Source organism: Capsicum annuum, chromosome 4, assembly GCF_002878395.1.
Source record: "Capsicum annuum cultivar UCD-10X-F1 chromosome 4, UCD10Xv1.1, whole genome shotgun sequence".
Classification (NCBI taxonomy): Eukaryota; Viridiplantae; Streptophyta; class Magnoliopsida; order Solanales; family Solanaceae; genus Capsicum; species Capsicum annuum.
In genome coordinates this window covers 172,874,674-172,883,243 of record NC_061114.1, presented here as the reverse complement: position 1 = coordinate 172,883,243, position 8,570 = coordinate 172,874,674, and the positions used below count along the sequence as shown (strand labels likewise).

The following is an 8,570-nucleotide window of genomic DNA, read 5'->3' as shown; positions in this document are numbered from 1 at the left end:
TAAAAAAGAGTAAAAAAATATAGCCTAATAAAAAATAAACCATAGGGTATTTATAGGATTTCAAAATATGATTAAAATCCTAATAAAATTGGGAAATGTAAAGTTAAGTCGACAGTCGGTACCACTCGGTCTTTACTCATATCGGTATCATACGAGTTGTACCCTGCCTTTTCGTATCCGTTCTAGTGTCTCATCTCCTATGTCTTCAACTTCCTGTTTAGCTTACGACTTCTTCTTACAAGTTGTACCTGAGTTTACAAATCGTGTCATTCATCTGTATCCACCTGGGACTTTTGTCCTTTCAAGTCTTAAACATTGGTTTGTATACGATATCCCTATATAAGTCATACTTAGACTTCTGGCTTGTATACTTCTGATACTTCAATCTTTGAACAGTATCTTAGGTTCTGTTATTCTTATGACTTCTCTGTAAGACTTGTATCCTGTCTTACAACTCAAATATTGAGTCATATCTTCCCCATACTTGACTCTATAGGCTGACCTTTGGTTCTGTTATGAATAAGATTCAGTATATTAGTCGTATTGGATCGGTTGATTCAAGATCTGACTCGTATACTACTTAAAGTTGGTCTTTTTCAGGTTTTTTTCTTCCTTTTTTGTTCAAACCCTATTCTAGACCTATTTTACCTGCAATTCACTCTAAAGTGCATCATATACAATAAAATATCTTAATTTCAAAATTGTAAGCATTGAAAGTATCATGTTTCCATGCCACATCAGTACCAAGATAAGAAAGCTATCTTACATGAGAAGATAGATACTACTAATAAATTCAATACTCTAACTGAGGAAATTGGGGAAAACCTACAACATAATAACAAAAATATTACATCAGAGAATAAGAAAAATGGTTATATTAATATTGGAGAAGGGACAAAGGAGATGTCGACAAAAGACTGGGTCACCAAGTTTTTCCATCAACAAGTTAGATCAGTTCTTCTAGGGATCTTGGATCAAGAGGAACCTACAAAAAAAAAAGAACATTAGCTCAAAGAAAATTCAGCCTTTTAATGCATATAATGTTGAAAATACGGAAGTAAGGGGTAAAGAGCAAGTAAGACAATATAGCCAGAAGAGTCCTAGAAGCAATATTAGTGTCTAATGAATCTTCTGGTTTGGAGAAGAGAGAAGTAAATTAGGAAGAGGTATCAAATAAGATTTTAGTTATTGTGGACATTCCTTTATCTATGAAAGAGCCTATTGATAGCAACCAAGTGCATACACAGGGGTACATGTTCTTATCAAGTAGTAAAATAGTTTCAAGAAAGCCCAAGTATCGATCTCTCAAGGACTTGCGTTCGCCGACTATCTAATTCTACTTTAACCAATTGAGGAGAGTAGCAAATAGAGTTTGAGAATTGTAAACTAAAAATAAACTAAAGTAATATGAAAAATTAAATGACTTTGGACAATCAAAGGATAGAGATCCACAGTTAAGGCTTATGAACAATCATACTACATTATAGAACTTCATTTATTAAATCGTTTATCTTGGTTGTTGATTCGTAGGGTTAAATGGATGATTATGGTTTCCCAACCTCTAATCCTTTACCTAAGTTCAACCTTAAAACTACATCGTTGAGTAAAGATGTAATGGTTCAGTTACGTTCTTTACAAATATCATCCTACATATGAATCAAGTAAGGCAACTAAGTACATGTCTATCCTAGACACTAATTTGAATTCCTTATTTCATAAATAAATAAAAACCATACTTTATTTATTCCCATGTTCTATATCTCTATTCCCTCTCTCAGGATCATAAGGTTGAAAATTTATGTATTCTAAGGGTAGCTAATCCTTAAAATAGTTAAAACAAGAACAAACAAGCAACCAATGATGATAAGAAAATTAACAAACTTAATTCAAAACAAAAGTAGTCATGATCTTGGCCTTAACCCCGAAAAGGGAGTTTTAGCCTTTAATGGAAATATTCATCATCCAATCCCTTGGATTGATGATACAAACCACGAAACAAACTAAACTTAAGATAATAAAACCCTAAAAATAAGTTGTGGTAGCCTCCTTAATTCTCCAAGACGTCCAAAGGTATGTAAAAAAAATGTTACCATGATGTATTTATAGTATAGGAGAAAGCCAATTCCATGTTGGAAAAGGAAACTGTCAGTTATTGAGCCCGCGACCGGAGAGGGCGCCGCCTGCTATAGCCCCGCTCCAGGCAAGGCTGCGTACTAGTTTTATCACGTCTCTAGGCAAGGCGTCACCTCTGTATCACCTTAGTTCACTATTTTGATACCTTCTGAAAATTTTGGAGTGTCGAACGTGCCAAAATACCATGACACGCACCCTCACTATCCCTGGACATTCTAGGTATCCAAATTGGCATCAAGTAGCATATTGTGCTTCCGTGATCCATTCCAAGCCTTTTTAAGTTGTTTTCGCTTAATTTGAAGCTTGTATATTCTTCATATATCATCATAATCCCTTCACCAAGTATCCTGTAACATTAAACACAACAATTTAGAGATCAAAACAACACAACATCCAACACAATGAAATAGAAACACAAACTAAGACTAGGCCTCATTCACTTTGATCTCTAGTTTATTGTTTTGACTCTTGTTTTGATCCAATTGACCCTTGAACATTATAACCGAGTTGTTTTGCATATAAATATACAATAAAAACCTTAGGAACTCATTAAACACATTATAACCTAACACGATAGACTAGACAAACAACTAGCTCAAGCTAGTCACACTAGTTTTCTCTATTGAACTCTAATTGATCACTTTGAATCAAAACACATTTGAAAACACAAAACACCATTAAACCTTGTAATTACACACTTGAACACTTCAAAGTTAATTTATATAATTATTATACATAAATCGCATGAATCATCCTCAAAACAAGGTTAAAAAGACTTGAATAGTGATACGAGAATACATAAATACACCCAACATCACCTGTGGATACAATATGGACAGGAGATTCAGTTCAAACCAATTCAACACTTCATGATATATTTACTAATCAATTTGATAGAGTAGGGGGAGTTGTAAGTCTGTTAGAATAGAACAAGGAAGAAATTCCTAATGAGAACTTAGATGAGCAAATTTTAAAAGATGCAGATGTTTCTTTAAGAATTAATAAAATGGTTAAGCAAGCAAGGAGAAATAAGAAGCATCATGTTAGTGAAAATTTTGCGCCTAGCAGAACTCAGACAAAAAGAGGAAGTATCAACTTTTCTAATAAGAAATAATGAGAGTACTTGTGTGGAATATTAGATCAGTGAAATCCCAACAGGCTTGTGAGAGAGTACAAATGTTGAATAGGGTACATTAGTTTGCTTTTATAGTTTTATTAGAACTATTTCAGCATGTCATAAACTTAAATAGGTAAATAGGTAGGTTGCAGATGCCATATATATTTCATAACTACAATGGAAAAATATGGTGCTTTATTAATAATGGCTTCAATGCACAATTGAGAGTGATACTGAACAACTCTCTTTGCTGATTCAGAATCAATCCTTGGGAATAGATTTCACAATGAAAATTGTATATGCTAGATATGATAAGTATGAAAGGTTGGAATTATGGGACAGTATCTTTGCCATTGAAAACAGAGTTTCAATCCCTTGGCTCCTGTTAGGTGATTTTCATACAATTCTTAATGCTTCAGACAAGATAGGTCAGGTGTCAGTTATTGCAGCTGATGTAGAAGATTTTAGAGATTGTATTAAATCTTGTGAATTGACACAAATTATTCACAAAGGTAGTCCTTTTACTTAGTACAATAAAAGAGTTGGAGAGGATTGTATATTTTAGAAGTTGGATAGGTTATTTGTTAATAAAGATTTTAATAAGAGGTTTAATTCCTTAGTGGTGGAACATCTATACAGGAATGGGTCTAATCATGCTCCTTTATTATAAACTTGTGGAAATACAGAGAATATAGTTTAGAAGCAATTTAGATTCTTAAATTTTGGACAGATCATTCAGAATTTAAATAAATTGTTCCAAGAAATTGGGATGATGATTATTCAGAGAATCCTTGTAATGACTTTAAAAGGAAGATTAAAAAGTCAAAAAATCTCCGTCTATATGGAGCAAAAAGACTTTTGGAGACATCTTTCAGCAACTGATTATTAGAGAGGATATTGTTAAGGTGAAAAAAACTATTTGAGAAACCCAACTACAGTAAATAGAACTGTAATGCAGGAAAGATATTGGCAGTAGGAAGCAGGGTATGACTGGTTTGAAAGTAGGGACAGTAACAATAAGTTTTTTCATAGCATTATCAAGGGGAGAAAAAATAAGTTGTAAAATCTCTAAGATTCTTAATGAGAATGGTTGTTGGTTAGAAGATGAAGGCCAAATTGCTATGAGGCAATAAAATTCTATAAAAAATAATTCAAAAAAGAAAGAGATGCAACTGACTTTCCATTATTGAAGAATATCCTAGAGATAATTGCTGAGAAGGAAAATGAGATGATGTAGGCCATTAAAGAGGCAGTTTTCAAATTAAATGGAAACGATGCTAGTGGACCAGATGGACTGACAGAAAGATTTTTTTAGGTTTGTTGGGATATCATTGGCAGAGATATGATGAGGTTGGTTAAGAGTTTCTTTGTAGGTAATATCCTCCCAAAATCTATTACTCATACTAATTTGATTCTCATTCCTAAAAAGGATAATGTGCAGTCTTTTTCAGATTTGAGACCTATTAGTCTTAGTAATTTTATCAATAAAATCCTACCTAGGATTATTCATGATAGATTGGAGGGTATTCTATAAAATCTAATATCTCCTAATCAGTCAGGTTGTGTTAAGGAAAGAAGTATTATTGAGAATGTACTGCTAGGTTAATAACTGATTATTGATATAGGGAAGAGAGAAAAACCTTCTAATGTAGTATTGAATCTTGACATGGCTAAAGCCTATGAAAGGGTTTCATGGTTTTTCTTAATGAAGGTGTTAAGAAAAATGGATTTTTCAAATGCAGTGGTTGATATTATTTGGAGATTATTATCTTATTCTATCTTATTAAATGGACAGTCTATGGGTTTTTTTCACTGTACTAGAGGTGTCAATAAAAGGGATCCTCTGTCACCTGTTTTATTTATTTTATCAGCAGAGGTGTTGACCAGAGCTCTTAATCAGGTTTTTTAAGAACGAGCTTTTATTGGTTTTGGTATGCCTAAATCGAGTCCTGAATTGAATCATCTTGCATATGCTGATGACACAATAATTTTCATTTCTTCTAATGAATACTCTATTAATAAGATTATTCAGATTTTGAATGAATATGAGTTGGAATCTGGTTAAAAGATTAACAGGGAAAATAGCTTTTATTATATGCATCAGAATTCTTTTAAAAGTGTTGTGATGCAGGTTGAGCAGGCCACTAAAATAAGCAAAGGAATTTTTCCTTTAAAATATCTTGGTTATCCACTATCTTATTCCAATAGGAAGAAGAAACATTATTCTGAGCTGATTGATAAGTTCAAAATAAGCTACAAAAATAAAATGGTAGATTGTTATCTTTTGGTGGAAAGAAAGTTCTTATTAAAAATGTTTTTCAAAGAATTCCTATTTATACTCTATCAGTAGTGGTTCCACCTAAAAGTGTTCTCAAGGAGATGCAAAGAATAGTTGCAGGTTTTTTCTGATAGACTAAGGAGACATGGAGAAACAAACATTAGGCTACTTGGAATAATTTAGCTTTACCCAAGAAAGAATGAGGGTTGGGTTTTAGATCTATTTTTGAAATAGCTAAGACAATGCATGCTAAACTTTTGTGGAGATTTAGAAATCAGAATAATTTATGCACAGACTATATGTGAAACAAATGTTGTAAGAGGCAACTACCGCTAGTGGTGCAAAGGAGTGGGGGTCACAAGTATGAAAAGAAATGATGGATATTAGAGAGAAAACGGAGGAATTTATATGGTGGGAGCCTATAGGTGGAACTTCTACAGTGGGGTTTGATAATTGGACTAATACTGGTCCTTTATTCAAACAACACTCTCAAGTTCTAACTTGTCATCCTTTATCTTATATTGTGAACTTTCTTACTGAAGGGGGCTGAATTATGATATTATGAGGATGAAATACCAGATCATGTTATTGGGCATATGATAAACTATATGGACAGTGTAAGCTATGAAGATAAGAGGGATAAACCATGGTGGACTTTAAATTCTAATGGCAGATTTTCCACAAAGAGTTCCTGGAAAGTTATAAGAACAAAGGAAGTAGAGGATAAAGATCTTAATTCCTTATGGAGTAGAGGGATACCATTTAAATTTAGTTTCTTAGCATGGAGAATATGGAAGGGTTTGATCCCAGCTGCTTTATTATATACCTGGAATACTTAGATCTCTAAAGAATATTTTTGTTGTGAAAATCCCAGAAGAGAAATAATCTCACATATATTTCTTAGAGGAGAAGTTTCTAATAAAGTGTGGCAGTATTTTTGTGCAGGGGAAAGAATAAGTGAGCAAAGGGTAACTTGAGGCAAAGGATCAGAATATGGAGAGACCATGGGGGAACTATAATGTAACAGTTGTATATAAAGTGGTACCAATTGTTATTGTATGGTTTTTGTGGAAAAGAAGAAATACTATTAGGCATGGAGAATCTTATTCTATTATGAAGGTTTTCTAGGAGATTACTGATCTATTGTGAAATTTATAAAAGTGAGGTTTAATATTGGTATTTTAGGTAGAGATTGGGTTAGAATTTTAGATGAATTACAAACATCCAGAGGTACTACTTCTTTTAAGATGATCTATTGGAAACCTCCTAAAGTTGGGTGGCTTAAAGGAAACATTCATGGTGCTTCAAAAACAAATCCAGGTCCTAGCTTTATTGCTTTCTATACAAGGGATCAGCAGGGTAATCTTTTGGTAGCTCAGGACAACATAATTAGAGATACTACTAATCTAGAGGCAAAAGCAATGGCTATTAGGGCATGTCTAATTTATTGCAGAAGGAATTATATTTCTCAGCTTGTATTGGAAAGTGATTCATGGATTATGGTTCAGTACTGAATGCACAATGGGAGATACCTTGGAGTTTGGTTATACAGGTTAAGTCCATAAAGGCATTGATAGAAAGTATATCAGTTATGGTGATACATTTCCATAGGGAAGGTAACACTCTAGCTGACTTTCTTGCTAACTGGGTGTTTACTTATGCAGGTGAATTTCATTATAATAATGTGGAGCAATTACCAGACAAAGGCAAACCTATATGCAAATTTGACAAAGCAGGAACTATAAATATACGAAGATTAGTGCAAGAATGTAGAGTGCAAAACAGTAACAACTGCTACAATAGGTAGTACCAATTCAATGCAGGAACAGGGAACAATCTCTTTCAAATGGATAGAGGGGGTACCGGCATAATAAAAGAGAAAGATTCAAGAAGCACCTGATATTATCAAACTCTAGTATACTGCTGGGAAGATGTTAACATGCAGCTTAATATTAAACCTAGACATATAATAATTGATGGGAGATAATTAGATTATGAATTATATAGCAACGATTTACTATGGAGATGATAAACCGACTGTTAGAAAGGAATTCTATTAAAAATCTAACCCACATCCAATGAGATTCAAGGATGTTGAGGATTATGGTGTTCAAACAGTTGGAATATCACATCTAAAGTGTTATTTCTTAGATGTATTTAGTAATACTCATCACAGAGAAATAGATCTAGATTTTCTTTTCACTAATCGATAGTAAGATGGTGGTATTAATTTCTATTAAACTCAACCCATTAACTAATGATTAACGAAACGGAAGTCCAACAACTTAGCTTTTTTTAGCCATGAAGATAATGATGGAAAGTAGGTGGTCAACGACAGCTGCATGGTAGCTCAATGGAGGGCCGACGAATGGTTGATGAAAATCCGATGAAGGCAGAGGAAGAGCAAGAGGCGGAGCTGAGAAAATGTTTCCTAATTTAACCTAGAGATTTATTTTTTTCCTGATTTTTTGATGGAACTAGACTCGGGTTGACCTAATATTTGGGCCTGATTTGGTTATTTGTATCAATTTTGATGTTTTTGTTTAATAAAATGGGCATTCAGGCTGGTTTGATTTGGAAAAAAAATTATATCAGCTATATTAATTCAATTAAAAGATTTTATGTTACTCTCAAAATCACTCTTCCCACCAAATCTCACACTTAGCCTTCACCTTTACCCCACCATCCCACCCTTAAATTTTATATTATTTTTTAACTTTTTAAATTTTTGTTAAATTGTTTTCTAACCCCACCCCCTAAACCCCCTCCCCTAACAAAATAAATAAATTTTATTTTATTTTTATGAAAGCTTTTTTCCCTTACACTACCTACCCCTAATCCCTACCATCCACCCCGAGCCCCCTACCCAACGCATTTCCACCTCATCTTTCTAATTTTTTTCTATTATTTTTGAAATTCTATTTAAAGAATTTTCCTTGATCCCACCTCCTACCCTGACCCCAAAAAAATTTAAACTTTTTATTTTTTTCAAGAAAAGAATTCTTTTTCTATCCCCACCCCTAAACGTCACCTACATCCACT

General features: G+C 33.4%; 1 long non-coding RNA gene across 1 annotated transcript; it reads right to left on the bottom strand.

Annotated features, from left to right (window-relative positions):
* Nucleotides 1-1,849: 1,849 nt before the first annotated feature.
* Nucleotides 1,850-8,245, bottom strand: LOC107867697. The gene is made up of 2 exons (XR_001673271.2): nucleotides 7,425-8,245; nucleotides 1,850-2,480 (listed from the first exon to the last, which is right to left on the bottom strand). It is a non-coding gene; the product is annotated as an uncharacterized LOC107867697 (long non-coding RNA).
* Nucleotides 8,246-8,570: the final 325 nt, after the last annotated feature.